General features: G+C 38.4%; 1 protein-coding gene across 1 annotated transcript in view; it reads right to left on the bottom strand.

The window, feature by feature from the left end:
- DNAH14 (dynein axonemal heavy chain 14) overlaps positions 1 to 15,201 on the bottom strand; it is a 398,948-nt gene that overhangs the window by 299,927 nt on the left and 83,820 nt on the right. The gene's annotated exons all lie outside the window — the stretch shown is intronic.

Here is a 15,201-nt window from a genome sequence, read left to right as displayed (position 1 = left end):
CCATACAAATCACCCTCTCCTCCCCTCTCCCTGTCTTTCTCTTTCTGACTTACTTCACTCTGTGTAATAGGCTCTAGGTTCATCCAGCTCATTAGAACTGACTCAAAGGCATTCCTTTTTATGGCTGAGTAATATTCCATGGGTTTGAGTACACTCTGGGAGTTGGTGATGGACAGGGAGGCCTGGCATGCTGTGATTCATGGGGTTGCAAAGAGTCGGACACGACTGAGCAACTGAACTGAACTGAACTGAATATTCCATTGTGTATATGTACCACAACTTCTTTATTCATTCATCTGTTGATGGACATCTAGCTTGCTTCCATGTTCTAGCTATTGTAAACAGTGCTGCAGTGAATAATGGGATACATGTCTTCAATTTTGGTTTTCTCAGGATATATGCCTAGGAGTGGGTTGCTGGGTCATATGGTGGTTTTACTCCTAGTTTTTTAAGGAATCTCCATACTGTCTTCCATAGTGGCTGTATCAATTTATATTCCCACCAACTGTGCAAGAGTGTTCCCTTTTCTTCACACCCTCTCCAGAATCTATTGTTTGTAGACTTTTTGATGATGGCCATTCTGACCAGTGTGAGGTGATGTCTCATTGTAGTTTTGATCTTGCATTTCTCTAATAATTAGCTATGCTGAGCATCTTTTCATGTGTTTGTTAGCCATCTGTATGCCTTCTTCAGAGAAATGTCTGTTTAGGTCTTTCCCCCACTTATTGATTAGGCTGTTTGTTTTCCTGGTATTGAGTTCTATGAGCTGCTTGTATATTTTGGAAATTAATCCTTTGTCAGTTGTTTTATTTGCTATTATTTTCTCCCATAGTTTCCTTTGCTGTGCAAAAGCTTTTAAGTTTAATCAGATCCCACTTATTTACCTTTGTTTTTATTTCCATTACTCTAGGAGGTGGGTCATAGAGGATCTTGCTTTGATTTATGTCATCGAGTTTTCTGCCTATGTTTTCCTCTAATAGTTTTATAGTTTCTGGTCTTCCATTTAGGTCTTTAATCCATTTTGAGTTTATCTTTGTGTATGGTGTTAGGAAGTGTTCCAATTTCATTCTTTTGCATGTAGCTGTCCAGCTTTCCCAGCACCACTTATTGAAGAGGATGTCTTTGCCCCATTGTACATTCTTGCCTCTTTTGTAAAAAATAAGGTACTCATAGGTGCATGGGTTTATTTCTGGGCTTTCTATCTTGTTCCATTGGTCTATATTTCTATTTCTGTGCCAGTACAGTACTGTCTTGGTGACTACAGCTTTGTAGTATAGTCTGAAGTCAGGAAGGTTGATTCCTCCAACTCCATTCTTCTTTCTCAAGACTGCTTTGGCTATTCGGGGTCTTTTGTGTTTCCGTATGGATTGTGAAATTTTTGGTTCTAGTTCTGTGAAAAATGCCTTTGGTAATTTGATAGGGATTGCACTGAATCTGTAGATTGCATTAGGTAGTATAGTCATTTTCACTATATTGATTCTTCCTACCCAGGAACATGTTTATGTCATCTTTGATTTCTTTCACTAGTGTCTTATAATTGTCTGTGTACAGTTCTTTTGTTTCCTTTGGTAAGTTTATTCCTAGATATTTCTTTTTGTTGCAGTGGTGAATGGGATTGATTCCCTAATTTGTTTCTAATTTTTCATTGTTAGTGTGTAGAAATGCAAGTGATTTCTGTGTAACGATTTTGTATCCTGCAACTTTGTTAAATTCACTGATTAGCTCTAGTAATATTCCGATACTGTCTTTAGGGTTTTCTATGTACAGTATCATGTCATCTGCAAACAGTGAGAACTTTACTTCTTTTCTGATTGGATTCCTTTTCTTTTTCTTCTCTGATTACTGTAGTTAGGGCTTCCAAAACTATGTTGAATGATAGTGGTGAAAGTGGACACCCTTGTCTTGTTCCTGATCTTAGGGGGAATACTTTCAGTTTTTCACCATCAAGAATAATGTTTTCTGTAGACTTATCATATATGGCCTTTACTAGGTTGAGGCAGGTTCATTCTATGCCCATATTTTTGAAGAGTTTTAATCATAAATGGGTGCTGAATTTTGTCAAAGGCCTTTTCTGCATCTATAGAAATTATCATAGGGGTTTTATCTTTAAATTTGTTAATATGGTGTATCACATTGATTGATTTGCATATATTGAAGAATCCTTGCATCAAGTTGGGAGAAACCCAACTTGATCCTGGTGTATAAGCTTTTTGATGTGTTGCTGATTCTGTTTGCTAAAATTTTGTTGAGGATTTTTGCATCTATGTTCATCAGTGATGTTGGCCTGTAGTTTTAATTCTTTTTGTGTTGTCTTTATCTGGCTTTGGTATCTGGGTGATGGTCGCCTTGTAGAATGAGTTTGGAAGTGTTCCTTTCTCTGCAATTTTTTTGAAAGAGTTTTAGAAGGATAGGCACTAGCTCTTCTCTAAATGTTTGATAGAATTCTCCTGTGAAGCCATCTGATCCTGGGTTTTGTTTTTCGGGAGATTTTTTATCACAGTTTCAATTTCAGTGCTTGTAATTGGGTTGTTCATAATCTATTTCCTCCTAGTTCAGTCTTGGAAGACTGAACTTTTCTAAGAATCTGTCCATTTCTTCCAGGTTATCCATTTGCTGCATCCCATAGGTTTTGAGTTGTCATGTTTTCATTGTCATTTGTTTCTAGAACTCTTCTGATTTCCCTTTTGATTTCTTCAGTAACCTGTTGTTTATTTAGAAACTTGTTTAATCTCTATGTGTTTGTGTTTCTTACAGTTTTTTTCTTGTAATTGATATCTGGTCTCATAGCATTGTGATAAGAGATGCTTGCTACGATTTTAATTTTCTTACATTTACTGAGGTTTGATATGTGACCCAAGATGTGGTCTATCCTTGAGAATGTTCCACATGCACTTGAGAAGAAGGTGTATTCTTCTGCATTTGGATGGAATGTCCTGAAGATATCAATGAGATCCAGCTCATCTGATGTATCAGTTAAGACTTGTTTCCTTATTAATTTTCTGTTTTGATGGTCTGTCCATTAGTGTGAGTGTAGTGTTAAAGTCTCCTACTATTATTGTGTTACTGTCAATTTCTCCTTAATGTCTGTTAGTGTTTGTCTTACATAATGAGGTGCTCCTATGCTGGGTGCATAGATTTTACAATTGTTATGTCTTCCTCTTGGATTGATCCCTTGATCATTAGGTAGTGTCCTTCCTTGTCTCTTGTAATCTTCTTTATTTTAAGGTCTATTTTGTCTGATATGAGGATTGCTACTCCAGCTTTCTTTTGCTTTCCATTTACATGGATATATTTTTCCATCCTCTCACTTTCAGTCTATTTGTGTCTTTAGGTCTGAAATAGGTTTCTTGTAGACAGCATATATATGGGTCGTGCTTTTGTATCCATTCAGCCAGAGACAGCCATCCAGTCAGTCTCTTCTGGTTGGAGCATTTAACCCATTTACATTTAAAGTAATTACTGATATATATATTCCTATTGTCATTTTCTTAATTGTTTGGGGTTGATTTTGTAGATCTTTTTTCTTCTCATATTTCTTGACTATAAAAGTCCCTTTAACATTTGTTGTAAAGCTAGTTTGGTGGTACTGAATTTTCTTAACTTTTGCTTATCTGAAAGATTTTTATTTCTCCATCAATTTAGAATGAGATCCTTGCTGGGTACTGTGAGCTTGGTTGTAGATTCTTCCCTTCCAGTACTTTAAATATATCCTGCCATTCCCTTCTGGCCTGCAGAGTTTCTGCTGAAAGATCAGCGGTTAAGCATATGGGGTTTCCCTTTTATGTTACTTGTTGCTTTTCCCTCGCTACTCTTAATATGCTTTCTTTATGTTTAGTCTTTGTTTGATTAGTATGTGTCTTGGCATGTTTCTTCTTGGGTTTATCCTGTAAGGGACTTTTTATATCTCTTGGACTTGTTGACTATTTCTTTTTCCATGTTGGGGAAACTGTCAAGTATAATCTCTTCAAAAATTTTCTCATATGCTTTCTTTTTCTCTTCTTCTTCTGGGACCCCTATGATTCGAATGTTGGTGCTTTTGACATTGTCCCAGAGGTCTCTGAGACTATTCTCAGTTCTTTTCATTCTTTTTACTTTATTCTGCTCTTCAGAAGTTATTTCCACCATTTTACCTTCCAGCTCACTGATTCGTTCTTCTGCTTCAGATGTTCTTCTGTTGATTCTTTCTAGAGTATTTTTAATTTCAGTAACTGTGTTATTTGTCTCTGTATGCTTATTTTTTAATTCTTCTCGATCTTTGTTAATTGATTCTTGCATTTTCCCCATTTTGTTTTCAAGGTTTTTGATCTTTACTATCATTATTCTGAATTCTTTTTCAGGCAGTTTGCCTATTTCCTCTTCATTTATTTGGACTTCTGTGTTTCTAGTTTGTTCCTTTATTTGTGCAGCATTTCTCTACCTTTTCATTATTTTTTTTTTAACTTATTGTGTTTGAGGTCTCCCTTTCCTAGGCCTCAAGGCTGAAATCTTTCTTCCTTTTGGTTTCTGCCCTCCTAAGGTTGGTTCAGTGGTTTGTGTAAGCTTTGTATAGGGTGAGATTTGTGCTGAGATTTTTTTGTTTGTTTGTTTGATTGATTGATTTTCCTCTGATGGTCAAGGCTGAGTGAGGTGGTAATCCTGTCTGCTGATGATTTTTTTTGTATTTTTGTTTTGTTTGTTGTTTAGATGAGGCGTCCTGCACAGGGTGCTACTGGTGGTCAGGTGATACTTGGTCTTGTACTCAAGTGGTTTCTTTTGTGTGAGTTCCCACTATTTGATACTCCCTAGGGTTAGTTCTCTGGTAGTCTAGGGTCTTGGAGTCAGTGTTCTCACTCCAAAGGTTTGGGGCTTGATCCCTGGTCATGAACGAAGATTCCACAAGTGGTTTGTTATGGCATTAAGTGAGAATAAAACAATACCCCAAAACGAGAAACCAAAGATGAACCCCAGATAAATGGCAGCTACAAAATCAGGTGAATAATAATTAAAATAACATAATATACACATATACATATATAACCATGAGCAAAATCAAAACAGTCCAACAAAAATAAAGTACAATAGATTGATCCAGTGAACAAAGGAAACCAAAAATTATATCTACCAGTTAAGAACAAAACAAACTGAAGCGCAAACTGGAAAACAAAACTAAAGCAAGGTGCCAAGTGGGGAATAAAGCAATGAAAACAAAACTAACAAATATGTTGAGAGGAAAGGAAAGGAAAGAAAAGAAATGAAAGAATAGACATGCAAAGTTAAATAGAAGTAGATAAAGAAGAGATATATATTAAAGATTAACTGCAAGGGGAAAAGAACAGTAGGAAGAGCAAACAGAGGAATAAATGTAGAAAGAATAATGATAGGTTTAAAAAATTAAAAATTAAATTAAAAGAGAGACAGAAAAAAAGGAAGAAAGGTTAAAAAAAAAAAGGAAAACTCTACAGAAATGCAAAAGCCCAACATAGAGGCAGAGGTTTATAACAACAATAAAAAGTGTGACTAAAAAAAATAAAAACTCAAGAGCTTAATTAGTGCCAATAAAATCGACAACTACAACAGAGGGGGGGAAAAGATCCCAAAGAATCTACAGCACAAGTCAAGACATAAGAATGACAGATGTAGAAATATACCATGTTCATGGATTGGAAGAATCAATATTGTCAAAATGGCTATTCTACCCAAAGCAATCTATAGATTCAATGCAATCCCTATCAAGCTACCAATGGTATTTTTCACAGAACTAGAACAAATAATTTCACAATTTGTATGGAAACACAAAAAACCTGGAATAGCCAAAGTAATCTTGAGAAAGAAGAATGGAACTGGAGGAATCAACCTGCCTGACTTCAGACTCTACTACAAAGCCACAGTCATCAAGACAGTATGGTACTGGCACAAAGACAGAAATATAGATCAATGGAACAGAATAGAAAGCCCAGAGATAAATCCACATACCTATGGACACCTTATCTTTCAACAATGGAAAAAAGACAACCTCTTTAACAAGTAGTGCTGGGAAAACTGGTCAACCACTTGTAAAAGAATGAAATTAGAACACTTTCTAACACCATACACAAAAATAAACTCAAAATGGATTAAAGATCTAAATGTAAGACCAGAAACTATAAAACTCCTAGAGGAGAACATAGGCAAAACACTCTCTGACATAAATCACACACATAAATCTATGACCCACCTCCCAGAATATTGGAAATAAAAGCAAAAATAAATAAATGGGACCTAATGAAACTTAAAAGCTTTTGCACTACAAAGGAAACTATAAGTAAGGTGAAAAGACAGCCCTCAGATTGGGAGAAAATAATAGCAAACGAAGCAACAGACAAAGGATTAATCTCAAAAATATACAAGCAACTCCTGAAGCTCAATTCCAGAAAAATAAATGACCCAATCAAAAAATGGGCCAAAGAACTAAACAGACATTTCTCCAAAGAAGACATACAGATGGCTAACAAACACATGAAAAGATGCTCAACATCACTCATTATCAGAGAAATGCAAATCAAAACCACAATGAGGCACCATTACACGCCAGTCAGGATGGCTGCTATCCAAAAGTCTACAAGCAATAAATGCTGGAGAGGGTGTGGAGAAAAGGGAACCCTCTTACACTGTTGGTGGGAATGCAAACTAGTACAGCCGCTATGGAAAACAGTGTGGAGATTTCTTAAAAAACTGGACATAGAACTGCCATATGACCCAGCAATCCCACTTCTGGGCATACACACTGAGGAAACCAGATCTGAAAGAGACACGTGCACCCCAACGTTCATCGCAGCACTGTTTATAATAGCCAGGACATGGAAGCAACCTAGATGCCCATCAGCAGACAAATGGATAAGGAAGCTGTGGTACATATACACCATGGAATATTACTCAGCCATTAAAAAGAATTCATTTGAATCAGTTCTAATGAGATGGATGAAACTGGAGCCCATTATACAGAGTGAAGTAAGCCAGAAAGATAAAGAACATTACAGCATACTAACACATATATATGGAATTTAGAAAGATGGTAATGATAACCCTATATGCAAAACAGATAAAGAGACACAGATGTACAGAACAGGCTTTTGGACTCTGTGGGAGAAGGCGAGGGTGGGGTGTTTTGAGAGAACAGCATGTATATTATCTATAGTGAAACAGATCACCAGCCCAGGTGGGATGCGTGAGACAAGTGCTCGGGCCTGGTGCACCGGGAAGACCCAGAGGAATCGGGTGAAGAGGGAGGTGGGAGGGGGGATCAGGATGGGGAATACAAGTAACTCCATGGCTGATTCATGTCAATGTATGACAAAACCACGCCCCCCCCCAAAAAAAGACCACAAATAACAAATAAAAGATGTGTAGAAAAGGGGAAAAAAAAAAGAATGATAAATGTTTTCTGGAGACACTGCTGTCAGAGTCCTTTCCCTCACTGGGAGTCACAGTCCACCTTACCTCCCTAAGATGCCCCCCAGCACTCTACTGGTCTCTGGACCTGCTGTGGGGGGAGCTCAGATTCTAATCTGGTCCTACTCCTGGTGTTTTCTTGCCTCTAATGTCCACAGCCCTCAGAACCAGTGTGTGTTCTTTTTTGGGAGCTCTCAATGTCCTCATATATATTCCATAGACACAGAGTCTGCCTAGTTGATTGAGTGGATTTAATCTGCAGCTTGTACAGCTGGTGGGAAGGTTTTGAGTCTTCTTCCTTAGACACACTGCCCCTGGGTTTCTATTGTGGCTTTATTTCCACCTCTGGGGTTTGCTCCTGAGGCTTCCCTGGAGGGCTTGGGTCTTCCCCAGTGAGGGTCAGGTGCAGTGGAGGTGTGCAGCTGCTTGGGTCACAGGGATTATGGCAGCACCAGATACTTGCAGGGTTGGCGGCTAGGGTAGCAGGAAATATAGTGTTCTAGAAGTGTGTGGCAATCAATATTGGACAATACACTTCAGTATTCTTACCTGGAGAACCCCCTTGACAGAGAAGCCAAGCAGGCCACAGTCCACAGGGTCGCAAAGAGTTAGATATGACCCGTATGCATAGACCGAAGACTTTTTTTGCCTGTGGCAGCTCTGCCCCAGTGAGGGTTGTGAAGGAGGAGCAGCTGCTTGGGCTGCGGGGACCCTGGCAGCGCCAAGTGTGCAGGGACACGGACTGCCTCTGCCACAGGAGTTACGGCCCTATCAATCTTTTTTCAAGCCTCCTGTAGTTGGTGATCAGAAGGCCTCTTTGGCCAGTCTTTCTCCATAGCTCCCCCGACTCAGGCACTTAAGAGGGCTCCCTTGCCTGGGGTCCTTCTCTGTTGTTCCATGCATCATGCACATAGAGGGGCCCCCAGCTGGGGTCCTACTCTATAAACTGGCACATCAGGCACTTACAGGAGCACCCTGGGTGGGGTCCTGCTCTGTAGTTTGGCACATCAGTTACTTAAAGGAGCACCCTGGGTGGAGTCTTACCCTGTAGTTCGGGTGCATCAGGCGCTTGATGGGCCAGCCTATTGTTCAGCTGCTGATGCTGGCATGTGGGGAGAGAGAGGTTATGGTGATGGCTCCACCTCCTACGTGTGATTCAGCAGTACTGCCTTGCTTCCGTGGCTGCCTGGCTTTCCTCCACAGGCATTTCCCACCACAATCTCCTCCCTCACACCCCCTCTATCTGTCTCTCCACAGTCAACAGCAGCCCTTGCCCTGGGATTGCTCCACAATCCCTAAACTCCAGCTTCCAACTGCTGTGCTTTCTAGGGGACTTACATCCCTGTCCGGGGTACATATAGCTGTAGCAAAAACTGTCTGATTTTCATTGCATTTAGGCTGCCACAGATCAGCTGTTTCACTCTCAGCCTTAAAAGTTTCTCCTCTGACTCAGACAATTGCCCCAATGTGGGGATCAGACCCCTGCTTCAGTTCCCCCACCCACAGAGGGCAGGTCAAGTCCTTCTAACACTCCTGTCTTTTACCCTAGTTCCTTTGTCTTACCGAGCTTTGTGCGGTTCTATATATTCTTCCCACTGGTCAGGTACTCCTGTCTGCTCTCAGCTGGTATTCTGCATGCACTTCTGTGTCTGAAGGTGTATTCCTGATGTATCCATGGAAAGAGATGTACTCCACATCCACCTACTCTTCCGCCATCTTGTTCTCTCCCACTCCAGTATTCTTGCCTGGGAAATCCCATGGACAGAGGATCCTGGAAGGCTACAATCCATAGGGTCACAACGAATCGGACACGACTGAAGTGACTTAGCACATAGCATATAGATAAATATGCATAACTTATTTCCTTTGCTTGTATTAATTATCTAGTAATTCCAGTACAATGTTGAAAAGCAGTGGTGAGAGGGAACATGCTTTTTTCCTGATCTTAATGAGAAAGCTTTAATCTTATCATTAAACATAGTGTTCAGTTCAGTTGCTCAGTCATGTCCAACTCTTTGTGACCCCATGGACTGCAGCATGCCAAGTTTCCCTGTCCATCACCAAATACTGGAGCTCACTCAAACTCATGTCCATAGAGCTGGTGATGCCATACAACCATCTCATCCTCTGTTGTCCCCTTCTTCTCCTGCCTTCAGTCTTTCCCAGCATCAGGGTCTTTTCAAATGAGTCAGTTCTTCGCATCAGGTGGCCAAAGCATTGGAGTTTCAGCTTCACCATCAGTCCTTCCAATAAATATTCAGGACTGAGTTCCTTTAGGATGAACTTGTTGGATCTCCTTGCAGTCCATGGGACTCAAAAGTCTTCTCCAAAATGCAATTCAAAAGCATCAATTCTTTGGCGATCAGCTTTCTTTATAGTTCAACTCTCACATCCTTACATGACTACTGGAAAAACCACAGCTTTGATGCACCTTTGTCAGCAAAAAGCAATATCTCTGCTTTTTAATATGCTGGCTAGGTTGGACATAGCTTTTCTTCCAAGGGGCAAGCATCTTCTAATTTCATGGCTGAAGTCACCATCTGCAGTGATTTTGCAGCCCCCAGAAATAAAGTCTCTCACTGTTTCCCCATCTATTTGCCATTAAGTGATGGGACCAGATGGTGTGACCTTAGCTTGTTTAATGCTGAGTTTTAAGCCAGCTTTTCACTCTCCTCTTTCATTTTCATTGAGAGGCTCTTTACCTCTTCTTTGCTTTCTGCCTTAAGGATGGTGTCATCTGCATATGAGCTTATTGATATTTCTCCTGGTAAAATTTATTCCAGCTTATGCTTCATCCAGCCTGGCATTTTGCATGATGTACTCTGCATATAAGTTAAATAAGCAGGGTGACAATATACAGCCTTGACATACTCCTTTTCCTATTTGGAACCAGTCTGTTGTTTCACGTCCAGTTCTAACTGTTGCTTCCTGACCTGCCTGCAGATTTCTCAGGAGGCAAGTCAGGTAATCTGGTATTCCCAGCTCTTTAAGAATTTTCCAGAGTTTATTGTGGTCCACAGAGTCAAAGGCTTTGGCATAGTCAATAAAGCAGATGCTTTTCTGGAACTCTCTTGCCTTTTTGATGATCCAATGGATGTTGGCAGTTTGATCTCTGGCTCCGCTGCCTTTTGTAAATCCAGCTTGAACATCTGGAAGTTCACGGTTCACATACTGTTGAAGACTGGCGTGGAGAATTTTGAGCATTACTTTACTAGCGTGTGAGATGAGTGCAACTGTGCAGTAGTCTGAGCATTGTTTGGCATTGCTTTTCTTTGGGATTGGAATGAAAACTGACCTTTTCCAGTCCTGTGGTCACTGCTGAGTTTTCCAAATTTGCTGACATATTGAGTGCTGCACTTCCACAGCATCATCTTTTCAGATTTGAAATAGCTCAACTGGAATTCCATCACCTCCACTAGCTTTGTTTGTAAGGCCAACTTGACTTCACATTCCAGGATGTTTGGCTCAAGGTGAGTGATCACACCATCATGATTATATGGGTCACGAAGATCTTTTTTGTATGGTTCTTCTGTGTATTCTTGCCACATTTTCTTAATAACTTCTGCTTCTGTTAGGTCCATACAATTTCTGTCCTTTATTGTGCCCTTCTTTGCATGAAATATTCCCTGGGTATCTCTAATTTTCTTGAAGAGATCTCTAGCCTTTCCCATTCTATTGTTTTCCTCTATTTCTTTGCATTGATCAATATATTGATCACATAGAGTTAGCTGTATGTTTTCTATATATTTTTAATCAAGGTAAGGAAAGTCACTTCTCTTTCTAGTTTATTCAGAGTTTTTATCATGAATGGGTATTAAATTCTGCCAAATGGTTTTTCTCTATCTATTGATATGGTTATGTGATTTTTCTTCTTTAGCCCTTTGCTGTGATGGATTACATTAATTGACTTTGAATGTTCAGTGAGCCTTCAATACCTGGGATAAATACCACCTTTATATAATTCTTTTTATTGATTGTTAGATTTAATTTGCTAATTTTTAAATGATATTTATATCTATGTTCATGAGAATTATTAGGCCATAGCTTTCTTTTCTTGCAGTGTGTTTATATGTTTTGGTATTAGGGTAATGCTGGGCTCATAAAATAAGTTAGAAAGTATTCTGTTTGATCAGACTCTGAAAGAGATTGTAGAGAATTGGTACAATTTCTTCCTTAAATGTTTGGTTGAATTCAGAAGTGAAACATCTGGACCTGGTACTCATAGCTTTCTATTTCTTTAAAAAACTCATCCTCTAGCTAAGACTTATAATACTATGTTGAACAGAAGTGGTGAGATTAGGCATTCATGCCTTGCTCTGGACCTTTGAGACACAAAGACCAATGGGACAGCATGGAGAGCCCAGAAATAAACCTGTTCCAATAGGGCCTATTAGCTAACAACAAAGAAACCAAGGGAAGTCAATGGAGAAGATGAGTCTCTTCAATAAGGGGTTTTGGGAAAACTGGACAGCCACATGAAAAACAATGAAACTTGACCAGTGTCTTACACCATACTGAAAATTAACTCAAAGTGGATAAAAGACTTGAACATAAGATCCAAAAACATAAAACATCTGGAAGAAAACTTAGGTATTAAGTTCAACACCTGTATGGTGTTGGTGATGATTTTTTAATCTGACACAAAATAAGGCAATAAAAACAAAAATAAGTGGGACTACATAATACTAAAAGGCTTCTGCAAAGCAAAGGAAACCATCAACAAAATGAAAAAGCAATCTACTCAATGGGAGAAAAATATGTTAAAATCACATAGCTGATACGGGGCTAATATCCAAAATATATAAATAACTCATACAAGTCAATGGCAAAAAAACAAACAATTTGATTTTTTTAATTGGCAGATTATCTGAATAAATAGTTTTCCAAAGACATACAGATGGCTAATAGGCACATGAAAAAAAAATACCCCATATCATTAATCATCAAGGAAATGCAAATCAAAACCATAATGAGATATCACCTCACCTATTAGAATGACTGTTACCAAAAAGACAAGAAATAGCAAGTGTTTCTAGGGAGTGGAGAAAAGGAAAGCCTTATGCATTACTGGTAGGAATTTAAATTGGTGTAGACACTATGGAAAACAATGTAGAGGTTTCTCAAACAATTAAAAACAGTACTACCATATGATCTAGAAATTCTCCTTTTGGGTATTTATCTGAAGAAAATAAAAGCACCAACTTGGAAAGATATATGCATTCCATATTCATGCAGAATTATTTACAATAGCCAAGATATGGAAATGACTTGTGTCCATAGATTGATGAATGGATAAATAAGACGGGAGATATATAAATAATGGAATATTATATAAAAATTTTATACATAAGATAGAAGGAAATCTTGCTGTCTGTATTAACATGGATGGACTTCAAAGGCATTATGCTAAGAGAAGTAAGTCAGAGAGAAAAAGATAATTTATCTTATGATCTCTCTTATACATGAAATCTTAAATGAAAAATCTAAGTTCGTAGATACAAGGAACAGACAGGTGGTTGCCAGAGATCGAGGCTAAGGGATGGGTGGAAGAAATAGGTAAAGAGAGTAAAAGGTAAAAAAAACAAAATCCAGTTGATGTAAAACATACATAGAGATTTTTCAATCATTTTCAAAATAATGACATATATATAAACACATTCATGCACATGTTAACATATATGACATTCATACCCTATGTTTAATATATACACAAACACAAACATTAATGCATATCTATTTCTAAAATAATGAAAAATACCATACTCTAAATCTTTAAGATCAAACCAGTTAGCAGGACATATTTTTAGAACTTTGCATGAAATAATTAAAAATGAAAGCAAACTATCTGTGACTCATTTTTACTCAGCTATACATTTAAATGCAAGATACAAAATATTGATTTAGCTAATTACAATGTAGTCTTTAAACTATGCATAAGCACTATTTCATCACCTTCACCTTTAAAAAACCATGAAATATAGAAGTTAAGGACTCATTGTTATCATAAATTCTCTTTCTCAAGATAACCAAAAAAAGAAAAGAGAAAGTCTATTATAATATTTAAAAGCAACAATGAACACTGTAAACAATATAAATTTTCTATTGTTGTTATTCATTTAAAATACATTGTGTTCATCTCATAACCATTTTTAGCCCACTCCAGTATTCTTGCCAGGAGAATCCTGTGGACAGAGGAGCCTTGAGGGCTGCTGTCCATGGGGTCGCACAGAATCGGACATGACTGAAGCAACTTAGCATGCATGCATTGGAGAAGGAGATGGCAACCCACTGCAGTATTCTTGCCTGGAGAATCCCAGGGACAGAGGAGCCTGATGGGCTGCGATCTATGGGGTCGCACAGAGTCAGACACGACTGAAGTGACTCAGCAGCATAACCATTTTTAATATGTAATGAGATCTGAGGAGGTCTTACAAATAACTGAGAAAAGAAGAGAAGTGAAGGGCAAAGGAGAAAGGGAAAGATATACCCAAATGAATGCAGAGTTCTGGAGAAAAGCAAAGAGAGATAAGAAAGCTTTTTTATGTGAATAATGCAAAGAAATAAATGAAAACAATAGAATGGGAAAGACTAGAGATCTTTTCAAGAAAACTGGAGATACCCAAGGGAATATTTCATGCAAAGATGGGCACAATAAAGGACAGAAATGGTATGGACCTAACAGAAACAGAAGAGATTAAGAAGTGGCAAGAAAAGGAAAAAAAAAAAGAAGTGGCAAGAATACACAGAAGAACTATACAAAAAAGATCGTTATGACCCAAATAACCATGATGGTGTGATCACTCACCTAGAGCCAGAAATTCTGGAATGCGAAGTCAAGTGAGCCTTAGGAAGCACTACTATGAACAAAGCTAGTGGAGGTGATGGAATTCCAGTTGAGCTATTTCAAATGCTAAAAGATAATGCTGTGAAAGTGCTGTATTTAATATGTTACCAAATTTGAAAAACTCAGTAGTGGCCACAGGACTGGAAAAGATCAGTTTTCATTTCAGTCCAAAAGAAAGAAAATGCCAAAGAATATTCAAACTACAGTACAAATGTGCTCATTTCACATGCTAGCAAGATTATGCTCAAAATCCTTCAAGCTAGGCTTCAGCAGTATGTGAACTGAGAACTTTCAGATGTTCAAGCTGGATTTAGAAAAGTCAGAGGAATCAGAGATCAAATTGCCAACACATACTCGATCATAGAGAAAGCAAGAGAATTCCCCCAAAACATCTACTTTTGCTCCATTGACTATGCCAAAGCTTTTGACTGTGGATCACAACAAACTGTGGAAAATTCTTCAAGTAATGGGAATACCAAACTACCTTACCTGCCTCCAGAGAAACCTGTATGCAAGTCAAGAAGCTACAGTTAGAACTGGACATGAAACAACAGACTGGTTCCAAATTAGGAAAGGATTATGTCAAGGCTGTATATTGTCACCCTGCTTATTTAACTTATATGTAGAGTGTATCATGTGAAATGCTGAGATGGACGAATCATAAGCTGGAATCAAGATTTCTGGGAGAAATATCAACAACCTTGGACATGCAGATACCAATTTAATGGCAGAAAGAGAAGAGGAACTAAAGAGCCTCTTGATGAAGGTGGAAGAGGAAAGTGAAAAAGCTGGCTTAAATTCAACATTCAAAAAACAAAGATCATGGAATCCAGTAACAAATTTCATGGCAAACAGAAGGGGAAAAAGTGTAAACAGTGACAGACTTTATTCTCTTGGGCTCCAAAATCACTGCAGACAGTGACTGCAGTCATGAAATTAAAAGATGCTTG

The sequence above is a fragment of the Dama dama genome, chromosome 14 (genome assembly GCF_033118175.1).
Source record: "Dama dama isolate Ldn47 chromosome 14, ASM3311817v1, whole genome shotgun sequence".
NCBI classification, from domain to species: Eukaryota; Metazoa; Chordata; class Mammalia; order Artiodactyla; family Cervidae; genus Dama; species Dama dama.
This window is presented reverse-complemented; position numbering and strand designations above follow the sequence as displayed.